Raw genomic sequence first — 16,822 nt, 5'->3', positions numbered from 1 at the left:
CTTTGTCCTTCTCTTTCCGGTGTCGTTCTGGATCCACCTGCGAGGGCAAGCCAAGCATCCAACCTGAAAGAGACAACAAGAAAATAGAAGAATTCACCCATCTGGGAAAACAGACGAACGAAACTACAAGTCCAGGAAAATCCAACCCCACCTTTGTTACAAAGACTTCTTTTTTTTGTTTCACCAATTAATCAGAATAAACCACTTACCTAATCAATTCTACACCTCTCCGTTGCCTTTATACTGTTCACTCTGTCACAGACCGTCACAGAGAAAGTGTGGGATTTGACTGGGAAAGAAGTAGGGTTAATAAAGGGAGTAGTACCAGTCAAGGTACAGATAAAGCCGAATGCAGTGTTCCCACAAGTGCCACAATACCACATGACCCAGGACGTCCTCATTGAGGTGTCACAAATAATTGCAGATTTTCTCAGACAGGGAGTCCTGAAAGAAGTTTTGAGCAGTCCGTGCAACTCTCCCATTATGGGTCTGAAGAAGTCCTGTGGGAAGGTTCGAATTGTGCAGGATTTGAGAAAAATAAACGAAATTGTGATAAAATTCTGCCCTGTGGTACCTAACCCAGCAGTAATAATGTTCCAGGTTCCTTGTGATGTTGAATGGTTTACTGTAATAGACCTACCACAAGCATTTTTCTCGATACCTCTTCATGAAGACAGTCAATTTTTATTCAGTTTCAAATTCCTGGATAAGGTGTACAGTTGGTGCAGAATTCCTCAGGGGTTTTCTGAGTCACCATCCATCTTTAATCAGATATTGAAAAAGAATTTGAACCTCTTGTGCTGCCTTTTAATTCAACTCTTGTGCAGTACATTGATGATTTGCTGATTGCATCTAAAACCAGAGACAGTTGTAAATATGATACCATTGCATTGTTGAATCATCTGGGAAAGAATGGACACAAGGTGTCACCCAGAAAGTTGCAATACTGTCAAAAAGAAGTGAAATACTTGGGACATCTGATTGAGAAAGGGTCCCGAAGAATATCAAAGGAAAGAATAACAGCTGTTTTGCAGATGAATCCCCCAATAACAAAAAGAGATGTCAGGATGTTTTTGGGGATGGTGGGCTACTGTCGCCAGTGGATACCCAACTTCTCGATCATCTCAAAACCTTTAATAAAATTGACGGGAAAAGAAGTCAAGGACGAACCATATACAATCACTTTAACAAAAGAGGAGCTTGAATCATTTCTAGAATTGAAGGAATGCATGTGCAGGGCACCAGCATTAGGAATGCCTGATTATGAAAAACCTTTTCTGTTGTTCTGTCATGAACGTGATGCTTGTTCTTTGTCTGTTTTAACACAGGTCCACAGAGATGCAAATCGCCCTGTAGCATATTTTTCAGCTACTTTGGACCCTGTCGCAGTAGCCTTACCGGGTTGTTTGCGAGCAGTTGCAGCAGTTGGTCAAAGTCTTTCACAATGTGAAGGCATAGTCATGGGATACCCCCTGACAGTAATGGTTCCACATTCAGTTGAAATTCTGTTGACACGAACTAAGACACAACACATGACAAACACACGACTCACTAGATATGAGACGATTATACTGGGGTCACCAAAAGACACACTAAAGAGATGCACTGTGCTGAACCCGGCAACCTTACTTCCCAATGAAAATACAGAAATCAAAGATGGGGAAGAATTTGAGCATGATTGTCTTGAGGTGACTGAGCTCTGTACCAAACCTCGCCCAGACATACAGGATACCCAGTTAAAAGAAAATGATTGCATTATGTTTGTTGATGGGTCCTGTCTAAGAGATTCAGCAGGAACATTGAAAGCCGGTTATGCAGTATGTACCATAACTGGCATTGTCGAAGCCTCCTGGCTCGAGAAAGTGTTTTCTGCACAGGTGGCAGAATTAATAGCTCTTACAAAAGCATGCCACGCAGCTGTAAATTTGAAAGTCACTATCTATACTGACAGCAGATATGGATTTGGAATTGTGCATGATTTTGGCCAACTCTGGTCACAGAGGGGTTTCATGACCAGCTCTGGTTCTCCTGTGAAAAATGGCGAACAAATAAGAGATTTGTTACATGCGATTCAGTTACCTCTTGAAATTGCTGTGGTAAAGTGCAGTGCCCACACCAGATCACAAGATTTTGTGTCAATGGGAAACAGCTATGCAGATCAGGTCGCAAGATTTTGTGCATTAAATTGTATATCATTTAAGGAGCAGTGGGAATTGTTACCACAACCTGAAAATGACACGAGTTTAAGTCTAGCATTACGAGTGGTCGATACCTTAGATGAGCTAAAGACATTACAAAGTTGCGCTAGCAAAGAAGAAAAATGTTCCTGGCAGAGAATGCAGTGTGTACAAAGGGCAGATGATCTGTGGGTTTCAGAAGAGGGAAAACTGGTTCTGCCAAATAGTCTTTTGTCGCAGTTTGCACGGTTATACCATGGGCAGGCCCATCTGGGAAGAGATGCCATGATCAGATCCTTTAAGATTGATTGGTTCAATCCAAAATTCAGACATGCGGCAGAAATCACTTGCCACAGGTGCGTCATCTGTCAACAGATGAATGCTGGAAAAGGAACTGTGGTAACTTTGAGCCACATTGGGAGAGCTGGAGGTCCATTTAACAAAATGCAAATGGATTTTATCAAAATGCCTGTTTGTGGAGGATTGAAGTACGTGTTGGTGATTGTGTGTGTTTTCAGTCATTGAATTGAGGCATATCCCACACGTAGGAATGACAGTCTTACAGTTGCAAAACTACTACTCAGAGAATTAATACCAAGATTCGGGTTTCCGGTTTCTATAGAATCAGATAGGGGGAGACACTTCGACAATGAGGTGATTAAACTTCTGTGTGCCGCACTCAACATTGAACAAAAGTTGCATTGTAGCTATCGCCCTGAAGCATCAGGACTAGTTGAACAGATGAATGGTACCTTAAAATCAAGAATAGCAAAAATGTGTGCTGCAACAAACATAAAATGGCCAGATGCTTTACCTCTAGTATTGATGTCTATGAGAAACACCCCAGATAAGAAAACGGGACTGTCCCCCCATGAAATCCTCATGGGCAGAGCAATGAGATTACCAGCGGTACCTGCAAATGCACTAGTGAATATTACAGATGATATGGTGTTGGATTACTGCAAAGGTTTGGCTGACGTGATTCGCTCTTTCTCCCACCAGGTGGAAGCTAACGCTTTGCCACCAATTGGCGAACCAGGTCACTCTCTGCAAGCTGGAGATTGGGTGGTTGTCAAGAAGCACGTGAGAAAATCGTGTCTTGAGCCGCGTTGGAAGGGGCCGTATCAAGTAATATTGACGACCACCACTGCTGTGAAGTGTGCCGGGGTTCCCAACTGGATACATGCCAGTCACATAAAAAGGGTAACGTGTCCTGTCGAAGAGGAACTTGAAGTTTCCGGTACAGCAACTTCAGGAAGAGAAATCTCAGAGTCAGAGATCAGTCAAGAAGGAACTGAGACTACCGGAGAGCCCACTGAGAACATCCTTGTCCCTCAAACTGTCAATGAGTTCGAGAGAGGTGACAGAGTGCCTATCTCAGTTGAGGCAGCAGGAGAACTAAGTCAAGGAGAGGTTCTCCCAGAAGTAGACGAATACGGATTAGAGCCCGAACTCAGCATAGAACCAGAAGACGAAAGAGAAGGAGAAATTGTAGATATGAATCAAAACGAGCCAGAGTCACCTGAACCACTTGCAGGTCCGCCAAGGGTAAACATCACAAAAGGAGGGTGCTGTCCAACATTTTGAAGGAAAACACCGAACCAAGACACATAGAGGCGATAATTGTCCAGACAAGTCACATCCTAAAATAAGAGAGGTATCAAATGAGACAATAATTGAAGAAAGTGATGCTTCACAAGCAGATGATCTGAGTGAAGGAGAACAACAAGGTGAACGAAGGCTAAAAAGAAAAAGAATAGCAAACAGAAGATATACAGGTCCTGAATGGGCATATGCTACAACCTCTGAATGGCAACAAGAATTCTTAGCATTCTGCTTTGATCGAGAAGTACCAGGCCAATATTACGGTACCTGAAGATATTCAAAGGGAAACTCGGCTAAAATTGAATTTGTGAAAGCTGAAAAGAGAAAGAGACTTTAGAAACTATTAGAAAGTGACACTAAACCTGGATTTGACTTTAAGGAAATCTGATTACGACAAGCTCCTAACCTGAATTGACGAAAAGGGTCCTGGAGTGAGTGAAGACGCTGTAACATACGCAAAAAGAGTTTGCTTCTCAAAGTTGATTGTTGATCTGCTATTCTGATTCCATACAAACATGGCTTACAGTAGCAAAGGAAGTAAGGTGTGTGGTTGGTTAGGTCTTACAATAGGTGTTGTATGTGCAGTAATGATTGTGGGAGTGATTGTGGGAATGCCATGGAGAGAGAAAGAAACTATTAATGCAACTTCAAAACCTGAAACTACCACTACTAAACTATCACCGTGGGAGAGATTTGAGCAAGACGCAAGACATATGCATGAGGGAACTAATGCAAAAGGGGAACTTTCTACTAATGTCTTCTATCGCTTATTAAATGAGTATGTGGAAACTATGGATGTGAAAGATTGTTATGTATGTACTAAAATTCCTTCGTCTGTACAGGAGGGAGTCACTTATCATAGCCTCCCTCTTACTTATGGAATTAGTTGCAGCTTGCTATTAACAAGATTCTATAATCAAGAGCATGTGCAATACTTTTATTCAAATTTGGATGTTGTGTTTTCTTTTGTGCCTGTGATTGAATTCCTAAATAAATTAGCTAAAGAGCATGATATTAAGATAGTTAGAGGATTCTTCGAACCAACACTTACATTTGGAACTGCTTATGCACATCGCAACAATTTGACTTGCTTATTGTCTCCTGTAGAGAAAAGCTTTTTAGATCACACAGATGATTGACGCAAAGCACTGAAAGAAAGGTTAGAAAAAGGCCTAGAAAAACGTACTTATGCAAATGATTATGCTTATACTGCAATCAAAACACAAGGCAAATTAGCTATAGATGCATTACGCGTAGGTAGGCTCTGTATATATAGACCAAAATCCGATCAAGACAATTTGTTTGTGGGTACGAGTGAATGTAGGCATGTGTTTTTGTTTCAGAGTAAATGGACCTTTATGTTTAATGGACAAGATCCAGCAATCCCTGGAATCTATTATATTTGTGGACTGAATGCATATTACCGACTTCCTAAGGGATGGTATGGGACATGTTATTTGGGAATAGTATTTCCAAAGATATACCAGATTGATGACTTAAAACAAATACCTAAAATGTCTGAATCACAACATCCTAGACAAAAACGAGAATCAGTGGCGGCTGTCATTGGTGATATATTTGGAGCCATAATCCCATCAGTAGGGGTTATCTTGAATTCTATAAAAATTCAAAAGTTGTCTACTATTGTGGATAACATGCTGACAAATTTTACAGGAGCTATACTCCTGATGGATACTGAACTTGCTGCAGAAAGAGCTATGACTCTTCAAAATCGGCTTGCTTTAGACATTCTTTTAGCAAAGAGTGGAGGTGTTCGCAAAATGCTTAATGAGCGTCATTGTTGCTCATTTATCCCAGATAACAGTAAGAAAATTAGAAACATGCTTAGTAACCTTACCAGAGATAGTACAGATTTGAAGGATCTGAAAGAACTTGGTGTTTGGGAGAAATTTGGGAAAGGAATTGCCCGAGTGGGAAGCAGGTTTACCAACATTTGGAATGGGGTACTTGCAAAAATTATGATGGGTCTATTAATTGTTTTAATTTGTCTATTAGGATTATGGGGGGTATGCAAAGTCAATGACAAGGTAAAAAGAAATTGGACTAAAAGAACCAAAAGAAATGAAGAAAGTGAAAGAGAGAAAATGTTCAATGAAATATGGGAAAGCTCACATAAAGGGCAAGATGTTGAAATGCGTATTATGCGCAAGGTGAAAAATTAAGATCAAAAAGAAAGATTGCGTGATGACGAGCGTCAGCAGAGGAGGGACTGAGAGAGCGTAGTTTAAACGTTACTTATTTTAGATGTGAAAGCTTATATTTAACAATGCTGCATTAATAATATCATTCATTGAAACGTATTTAAACATGGAGAATTTTTCACATGCATAAACTAATGTCCACTGTAAGAAATAATTGCTTCTATTATGACTAACTGAAAACATTAACACGTATAAAGACTGCATTTTATTAGAATCCATACATCTTAAGTTAGCGTGAGTCGAAAACTAGCTCTGTAGCTCTCATATTAAAGCGTATTTTTCTGTTTCTCCAGTGTGCTGACTTGCAAAAGGCCATGACCCAGCAGTTGTTCTTTTCTTCGCTTATTTGCAACAATGCTAATTTTTCTCATCCGCATGCTAGCAGCTTTAGTATAAAATTATGGACTTTGCAACAAACATGGACACTTTCAAGGACATTAAATCGCGGAAAGGAGAACTCTTGACCCGAAGTGTGTGCCAGAAAATGAAGTAACCCCGGATGTGCCACCTACAAAAAAACATCAATTATGAAGACCAATTAGAAGAATGAAATTTATCACAGAATGACAAATGCATTACTTAATGTATAATTTGATAGGTTACAGATAGTGGGCTGTAGTGACTGTCCAATAGAATTTTGGGGGAATGTATTACGAAAAAGGGATAAAAACCCATGACACAAGAGACAAAGAGCATTAGGTAGGGAATGATATCGATTGCATCCAGAAACTCTGTCACTCTATTTGGTGATTGAGACTTAGACAAAACCATCCTCACCCTTTTTGGCCCTTTACATTTTCCTCCTTATGAGGGAAGTGTCCCTTGCCCTTAGATTAGATAAACTGACGGCGATCTAACTGATGTCCTGAAGACGAAGACTGATCCTGTATGCTGACCTATTTCGAGGAGGGTAATTATACTGTTGCTAATGGAAATTCATTTGTTTGCCTTTTCTTTCTAGGTACCAACTGCTGTGTATTTTTGATTAGTGACCTTAGTTAGATGTTTTCCAAATTGATGTTCTAAATTGTTTTGCATGATGCCCAACATGCTAATGCTAATTAGTGGCTAGATGAGGCATTCACTTGACTGACGTAGTTGACGTGACTGACGTGGTGCTATGCTGAACTAAACATTATATGAGATTTAGGCGTCTAGATTATTCATCTTCATATTACTATTTTATGATCTTTGTATTACTGTCATATAGTGACTATGCTCTTTTGCTTCTTGGTTTTGAGATTAATACATTTGCTATTAGATTGTAATCAATAGGGAATAAAATTCACAAAACTCCAGTAAGGTGTGGTTATTCATGACTGAAAGGTCATGTTTGCGCCGAAGGTTTACTAATGTCAAAAGTGAAATATATTGTGGTGATATATGTTGACAATATTATTGACATATTGTTTGATGTATTGATCAGTTATCTCGTCTTATGGTGTCTCACCACTGGGTCCAAAGATTCATCGACCTAAAACGAGTCCCGATGTGTATAAAATTAATATAGACGGACGCGTTATCATCGTCTTTGCACATTCCATCTCTTACATACCTCATCCCCAGTTCTATTTGTAACACCAGTAGCATCCATCATCTGATGGAGGCCCATATTCACTTTTTGGTACATTTTTGCTGTTAGGGCAGCATTCCCAAGCAGTTTGTTATTTTCATCCATACTACCATGCAAGATTTCGAGTTCATTGTCAGTGAATGTCCTCTTCGTTTTTGCTACTGGACACACCCTTCTTGTATGGTTCCGGGATTGCCATGAGGCCTCAGTTCTCTTGGCAGGTCATGCCTTCCTCCCCACTGCTCTTCGAGACTGCTGATTCAGCTGCACAACTGAACAACTATACCAATGACAACACGCTGCTTTCTCCAACTCAATCAGGATTCAGAGCTGGTAATAGCGCGGAAATGGTGACACTAAAAATCTTTGTTGACATTATTGAATTCTGGGTGAAGAGAAGATAGCTCTAATGGTTTTGCTAGATTTTTTAACTACATTTGGCACAGTCAACCACAAAAGACTACAGCAAACTCTGAAATGCCAAACGGGCAGCAAGAAACAGTACTCAGTTGGTTTAGATATTTCCTACATTGTTGCTCTCTAATAGCTGACCTAGGAATCTATACATGAGGGGCAGAACAGGTTTCTTGTGATGTCCTGCAAGGACTTTTCTGTCCCCATTGCTATTCAACCTGCACTTGGAATCCGTAAGGTCTGCTACTGAAAAACCCAGGCATTGAATGACACCAATAAATGGACATCACACACGTCTGCTAAAGACTATCATAGAGAAAAGATATTATCACTTGGCAAAAGGCCCTGGAGAATTGATGGTTGACAACTAGTTGCATGAAATTAAGGGCCAGATGTACGAAGCCTGTTTGCATTTCATCGGTATTTCGACCATTAAGAAATGCAAACTGGGCTTTTCTAATGTACAAAGCCCTTTAAAGAATCGCAAATAGGGATTTCCTATATGAATTTCCTATTCTGATGTACCATGCATTTCCAAAATGCGATTTGGGCATTTTGGAGGTGCAATTACCACCGACCTGAAGTCGGTGGTAACCAGGTGCAATTTAAAAAAGCACCCCAAGGTGTTTTTTTTTTATTGCACTAGAGCATACACATGCCACTTAAGCATATGTGTGCTCTACAGGTGCACCCCTATTTTGGGGGTGTACCAATGGGGACCTTTTTCCCATTGCCATCCCTTGTTTTGCATTTCCTAAACAGTGATTTCTTAATAAGAAATCGCTATTTAGGAAATGCAAAACCTGCCCATCGACTCAAATGCAATGGGATTTCTTAATATGGGTTTACTAATAGCGATTCTTACGTTGTAGGAATCACTATTAGGAAATCGGTATCTTTGTACATAGCATTTTGCATTTCTTAAATAGTGATTTCTATGAAGTCGCTATTTAAGAAATGCTAAATTGCATTTTTGTACATCTGGCCCTAAATCCTCAGAAAACAAAATTCAGATTCCTCTCTTGCAAAACCAGTAAAAATGAACCCAAAAATATTTGCACAACTAAAAATAAAAGGCTTTTATTGATACAGCATGTCATCAAATTGGTGCCATCATCAAACTTCCACAAACAGGAATCAAAAAGAATGAAGAGTGTGCTTTCCAAAGAGCAACTGTGTACATCAGCACATGCACTAATTGCCTCCAGCATTTTGACAAGTCTTCTGGCTAATGTTATGACTCCTATCACAAGCAATGCTTCATTCCACTCATCATCTCATTTGAGCAAATAATAAATATGACCCCATTCCCTCAATTCTAGGGCGTCTACATTGGCTTATATTGTAGGCTTAGATACAATTTAAAATTAACTATCATCTCACGTTTAAAGTACTACATATAGGTAGACCGAGCTCCCTAGAAAATCTATTGACACTTTTCAGGATTTTTGAGAGGGTGTAGGAGCAATAACACTCTCCAACTGGGAACTGGCATCAAAAAAATTCTGAACTATGCATGCCCAGAGCAGCCATTCTCATGTGCTGCGATGACCATGTAGAACACACTTCCGAGCCACTAAAAACATCCCCGACATCATCTCATTTTTAAAAAGGCTAAAGACCCACCTTTTAAGATATATTTAAGAGGAGAAGGTAGCACGTTCTACAGTAAACGTTTGAAAGATGGTAAATAATTCATAAGGGACTGTGAATATGGATAGTCTTTTTCAACAAAAACTTCCTTGTTTTGAGTCCCTATTGCCCGCTCACCGAATCTCTGACATGATAGCAAGGCCAAGCGGATAGATTATCCCTCCTCTTTGTATCCCCTCACTACAGTGACAAATTCACTCTATACCCCTATGTATTCCATTCCAGATGTCTGTAGACCTTTACACTCCTAACCAAAGTATTCTCAGCACATTCATCCATTCTCACTTGTTTTCTCTTTAAACTCATCTTTTATTGTATATTCTATATAAGGTGCTCCGCTACTGCTCCTTATAGTGGCGCTATAGAAAAAAATGTGCACTGTTATCCGAAATGCAATTGATGACATCGCCGTTATCGACGAGAAAAAAGCATTTTGGTGTGTACAGACCCTATTTTACGATTCGGTAATCTATTTACCTAATTGCAAAATAGGTCTGCGAGTCGCAATTAAGAAGGAAGGTTCCCTTCCTAATTGCGAGGCGCAGTGCGATTTGGGATTGTTTAGTGACCGTGAGTGCGGTCACAAAACAATCACAGTTAGCACCAGTTTCAAATTGGTGCTAACCCATTCGCAAACGGGATGGGGTCCCCAGGGGACTCCTTCCCCTTTGCGAATGGTAGCAAAAATATTTTTTCAGAGCAGGCAGTGGTCGCACGGACCACTGCCTGCTCTGAAAAAAATGAAAAGAAAAATTTTCATTTTGTTTTTCGAAATGCATCTAATTGTCCTTTAAGGAAAATGGGCTGCATTTAAAACAAGCATTTGCAATGGAATGGGTCTCAAATGTTCTCGAGTTACAGCTATTAGTGTTGTAAACTCCTAACTGGACTTTTCTCGCCACATAACTTGAAAATCAAAAGTAAAACACTTTCACATAAGAGAGACCAATTCTTAGCGCCACGGACACAAAAGGAAAAAGAAGTTTGCTCGCAATCAAACTTATCGGCAAAAGTGTAATTAGCCATGTGACAGGGGCAATAGCCAAGGGAGTAACAAAATCTCCCCCAAGGAGGGATGAAAGTAAACCATTTACCAATGTCATCAAAGGATTTTTGAAGAGCAAGCCCACGAATGAGTGATAGTGATAGGCGAGAGGTGGGACCACAAACTATTATGTATGATATTTTAAAATAGGCTGTTAGTCCTTTGTTTATGTTCACAACACTGGTGTTAAAGACTTGGGGGCACATTTACAAGAAAGTCTGCCTTGTGCAGGTATTAGAAATGACTGGAAAAATGGTGCAGTGAAATGCTCGTGCCGCTATGCTTGACCTAAAAAGTGGACAGTGTCACATTAGGCATGCTTGGCGGGCTAAGCAGGCAAGAGAAAATGTGCCCCTACTTAACAGTAATTTGTGCAAACTGCTACTAGGGTAAAATAATGACCCATTGATAGAAGCACAGGATAGGTTTTTTTTTTCTTAGGTCTGCCCTTTGGCCTAGAGGGTGGATCAAAGTATTACAGATTATCTAAAACCACATCTCAGTGGCGGTTTAGAGCGAGGATTTTAAATCCAGCTTGATGGTGAAATTGAGGAGCTAAGTTTTAAATAACAACAAAGTTGAATACCTCTTGACAAGGAGAGTGGAAGCTGGGCCACAGATCTTTTAACCAAGTATTTTTTTGTATCATGTCTGAACATGACCAATGCATAATAAAGCATCTCAAACAAATACTATACAAACATACGTGAAAACCATAAACGCAGACAGGCTTCATTTAAGTACATACAAACAGAAAAAGCCAGAGCTGAAGGCAAAAACTCCGCTCCAAGAGAGTGGGATGGTAATATGTACAATCCCACAAGGAAAGGGTGCTTCACAGTCTACAGTTAAAAAAACGAAAGACAATTGTGAAAGCAGGAAGGCTCCAATGGCTGGAAAAAGTTTATGTGACTTGAGATCCCAGACGTCTGCAAACTTTTCTTACAACCTATATCACAAGGGGGAAGCAATGCACATGCCGATGGTTATAGTGAATGAGGAGAGAGAAAACTGAAGGTGGTAAACGACCCCCATATGTGTGAACACGAGCTGCCTAGTTCAAACAATGGAGGTAAAGCAATAGGAGGTCTAGAGACTGGGTGAGGGTGGGTGGGAGTAAGCAGAGCCAGCACGTGAGGCCCGCAGCCGACCTATCAGCTGAGGAGGGGGAAGGGTGGGAAGCAAAAGATTAACCTCTTCTAACCTGATATACTCCAGGGACAGAACAGCAGATGAGAGGGTTTCGATCACTGACAATGATATCGAGAAATATTTAGAGATGTTAGACCTGCACGCATTTACAGCACCTCGACAGATAAAACAGAGCCCACATTAGCATCTTTCTGCCGAATATAGTTGAAGAATCTAATTACATACCATCCCAAAATAAGTCTTTATCCTGGGATCCTTCAGGAAGGCAGCGCAAATATCCTCACTACATCAAAGAACATTCCCGCAGTGGACCTCTGTCCTTCCCAATTCGTTGACACGAGTACCACCTCTGTCCAAAAACATCCACAGGTACCTTGAGTGGAGTTTTATTCACATGTAACATTATTCAACATACCTGGCATAATTACTAAATTCAAGTAAGCAGTGCCTTCAACCTAGGCTCAAATTATATTAGCACACCATAGTACCATCCTAATACTCAGTTATGCCTTTGTTACATAATGTAATGATTCTCTGGGGCAACGGCTCAGAACATAAAACCTGGATGTAGCAAGGTAGTACAACATCCCAACTGCATCTTAGGAGGGTGCCACAGCTGGATTTTTGTATTATCAATTCATTGACAGGAGTACCACCGCTGCCAAAAAATACTCAGACATCATGAGAGTGATTAAATGAAATGCCACAATTAATCTAAACAGCCAATAATTACTAAGGACACATTCTATAACTATTTTTTATCGTCTGCGCCACTACGGAGTTACTGCTTAATTTGTGTTAAAAAATACTACGGGCCCTTCTCAGTAGGCCACTGCAGCTTGCACCATGCGTTGCCCACTAGCGCTGCCAATGACAGTACCAACACAACTACTAGCCATGACACTCCCACAATTGACAATTCCACTTATTCCAGAACCACCTAAAGCTATAAAGATGATGTGGGTAGCAGGTATTCATTTTTAATGTAGGCGGAATTAATAAACAAATACTCTTGTGCTCATCCCAAAATAAGACACACAGCCTCGCCAAGTGGAACTCAAAATAAGCACTGGTAACAGAGCATCAGCTTGAATCCGCTTTAAGACTATCACTTTTGCGATAACTTGGTCTAAATGGTGATCATATGCCCCAGGAATACCGGCCACGTCGCACAAGTGAGGCCCAAGACAGCAGCAGCATGCTTATGGTTAGTCCTTCGTGCTTTAGTTAATCTGGAATACAGACTAACATTTGTATTTATTTTGATTGGGTCGTCATTTGAACAGGCGCATTTTCAATCAAACTGTTACTTTTGAAGTGAGGACGAGATGGATTAGATTTGGTTTCTGGCACAAAACAAAACATGGAACCCCGGATGAAATGTAAAAATTTGAACATTAGAAGGAGGGCAATTTTTGCAGCATCTAGTGCCTTAGTCAGCACCATAATCATAGAGACAGCAGCACGAATATGAACTGATCTAAGAGAAAAGGACGAAGTCTGCCACCACATAAGGAAGCATTAGCCTCCAATAATACCAACGGAGTGACTAAAGAAATGGGACTCGCCTCTGCCTTATCAATGACATTCTCAACATGGAGAGCATCTCTTTGCAACATGCGTTGAGGGCAAATCACCAGATCCCAGCCTGAATATGAGACAGCATCAATTGCCTTTATGGGGAATTAGCCAAATAGATGAGCAAGTAGCTGGGTTGCTCCTCTGCCATTACAGTGTGTTGCCAAACCTAACTTAGTCAGTACACACCTATCATGCAAGGTCTGAACGTGCACAGAGAACGAGATTGACAAGGTTTCATAAAACATTACTATGGTCAGTGAAAGGGATCGGGGTCTTTAAAGTGTCTCGATCACTCCTGTTCTCCCCTTCACAACAATTTCCTCTGCAGTCTCAATCTATTGCACACTTACACGCTTTTCTCCCATTATTCTGGAATCTTCGCTGCATAACTCACATCTAATCTTTCCTCTCTCCTTTTGCATGCATTCCTTACATCTCCTCAACTTAACCCAGATCCTCTCCTACTGCATTTTCTTTTTTGTCAAAATTTAGATAGCTATGCACTTCATTTGGACACTTTCTTATCAAATTACAACGAGGACTGGCATGTACGTGGCTACTGAACTCTGCAGGGAAGATAAGGATTGGATGTGCATATATTCTTAACACGTTCACAAAGCCTTGATAGGTACTGTGGGAAGATCAAACTGCCTTCAATCTAAGCACCAAAGCTCTCAAAATAGCCAGCCAAATGCCCTCCCACAACCTAAACTCACCCAGACGCCCATTGGCAACCAAATTCACGGTCTGTGCTATACTACAATCATGATGCTTGAAGAAAGAAAAAAAAACTTCACAAACAGAATATCTGGAAAAAGCAAATACTCAGGGTGTGTAGGATCAAGTAAAACATATGAAATGAAGGCGGGTACTGGATCGCTGACGGATTCCTTTAACGATTTTTACAAATTGGTGTTAAGAAATTGATCACTGTTTCAATCAGCTGAAGATAAGGAAAATAATGTTTGACTCGGAAAGGATAAGTCATAGACTTGGCAGGAGCTGTGTCCCTCTTTAAGGCCTGGCCCAGGGTATGTGCCTCGATTATTAATGACCGAAGCAGAAGCACATCTACACTCTCCCAGCCGCAATTAGAATCTGAGAGTTACTGAAGTGTTAGAAATATTATCCATACTATTTTAATCAACTCCCAAAACAACTTTTTTCAGTCACAGGAAAACAATTATTTTATACAGTCCAAAATTTCAAAACCATAAACTTGCCACAAAAATCACACCGTAGGTCAAGATGTAACACAAACTAGTTGAGTCAACTCTGCTCTGAGTATAGTCAATGTGACTATGTAATATCAACCCCTGTATCACGAAGCCTAAAACTCCACGAGGAATTAGATTCAGACACATCCGATAATCTGCACCAAAAAGTAAAATCAGCACCTGCAATGACTGCGAATATGAAGACATCTCTCTCATCCCCCGAAGACATCAGCTTTCACACTAACAGAGAAAAAAGACTTGCATCTCTACTGCTGTGAAGATACCAACCTCAATATTGTCCTGTCCGCAACTAACCCTGTTACGGATAGTGCTTAATAATAACAAAGCACAAAGAGAAGCCCCGCATTAATAACACTGCGAGAGCAATCACGTTTCACTTTGCACTTTGTTGTGAGAGTAACTGAGAAACAGTCGCGCTTACAACATCCAATACGAAAACTTAATCCAAAAGTGCAATTATCCATGTAACCAACAAAAGTGCAATTATCTATGTAACTGGCAAAAGTGCAATTACCTATGTAATAGGATTGATGTCATGCAAAGTGCTCGACTACTGCCCAGCGAGATCGCGCTTCGAAATAAAGAGAAAAAGTAGTCCAGAAACCAGACGGAAAACATCGACTCTCGTATGTTTTCAGTAGTTTGTCGGTGCGCTCGAGAAGGGTTAAACACCGAAAAAGGCATGACGTATGCATGCCTTTCACTAATGAAACCAAGCATATTTTAAAAGGCAAGCGGGCAAACCAATGAAAGTGACTGATGTGACATGGGCATGGTTAGAAGCCCAAAGAGAGATTACAACAGGGAACGGAGCGATTTACGCTCGGCCCCAAAAAACAACTGCTTTATTTAAAAGCAGTCACAGACATGGTGGTCTGCTGTCCCGAGCAGGCCACCATTCCTGTGAGGGTAGCCATTCCCAATTGGGTCACAAATTGCGACCTACCTCATGAATATTTATGAGGTAGGTCCTTTACGACTGTGTCATTGACACTGTTGTATGTCAGGTTTAGCAACTTTGTTTTTTTAATTAATCCCCTCTTATCCCTCTCAAGCGCTGCCTCGCCCCTACAAAGTGCCACAAGCCACTCCTGTTCTGCAGATTGCAAATTGCGATTTCCACTTGGTAGAAATCACAATTTGTGATTCCCTGAAGGGCTTTGTACATCTGAAAAGCCCATTTTGCATTTCTTAATTGCCAGAAAAAGCGACTTGGACTGTTTAGAAATGCAAAATGTCTCTGTACATCTGTCCCAATGTCCACACAGTTTAGTGGCTCACGTTTTCTAAGCCAGTTTTGTTGACTAACTGAGATTGATAAATGGGCATTCAAACCTCCTACAAATGTTAATGAAAATAAGGTACATTAACCCTTCGGGTGCCCAGGACAAAGCGCTCCCCAAGAGGACCTTGCACCCCGTCCCATCGACAGGAATGGAAGGGGAATTGCTATCCCTTCCACCCCTGCCCCCGGATCCCCCTGTGATGTCTGATGATGTCAGCACGCCTCATCAGAGGCCGCCCCCACCCCTCTGGAAGTTCAGCTTTCAGCGCGGACCGGACAAGAAATACAAAAGCATTTCTCTTCTGATCATGTGCTGGGGGCGGGAGAAGCATCAAAGGAAAGGAGAGGAAAGGCCTTTCCTTTGATGTCTCTCTGAGCATTTCTGATCGGGCTGCAGAAATGCCCACTAGGCACCAGGGATTTTCTTTTTTTTTGTTTATGAATAAAGGGAGCGGCCCCTTTGGCAAGGGCTGCTCCCCAGGGGGGCAATTAATTATTAGACCTTTTCTGCCCCCTGGGGGCAGATCAGCCTATTTTTGGAAGGCCCATCTGCCCTCCGGGGGTTGGGGGGTGGGGGGTGGCAGAAAGACCAGCAGAGACCAAGGAATACTTTTTTTCAAAAACTGAGAGTGGGAGTATGGCCAAAAATAGTGGGTTAGTGACTACTAACCAGTATGAGCATGGTTATGCCCCCACCCCAGCTGAAGGGGGTAACAGTCTTTCAGCTCTCCCCCAGCACACTAAAACATCTTATCCCATGGCAAGCAGGAGGACATTTGATTATTTTGGGTTTTGGTTTTACATTTCAGCCATGAGAGCTTGTCTAACTCTCATAATCGTCCCACTTGGAGTGGTGAGGGCTGCACTTTTTGGACTT

Source organism: Pleurodeles waltl, chromosome 2_2 (genome assembly GCF_031143425.1).
Source record: "Pleurodeles waltl isolate 20211129_DDA chromosome 2_2, aPleWal1.hap1.20221129, whole genome shotgun sequence".
In the NCBI taxonomy this organism is placed as follows: Eukaryota; Metazoa; Chordata; class Amphibia; order Caudata; family Salamandridae; genus Pleurodeles; species Pleurodeles waltl.
The sequence above is the reverse complement of the archived record's forward strand: the minus strand, read 5'-3'. Positions refer to the sequence as shown.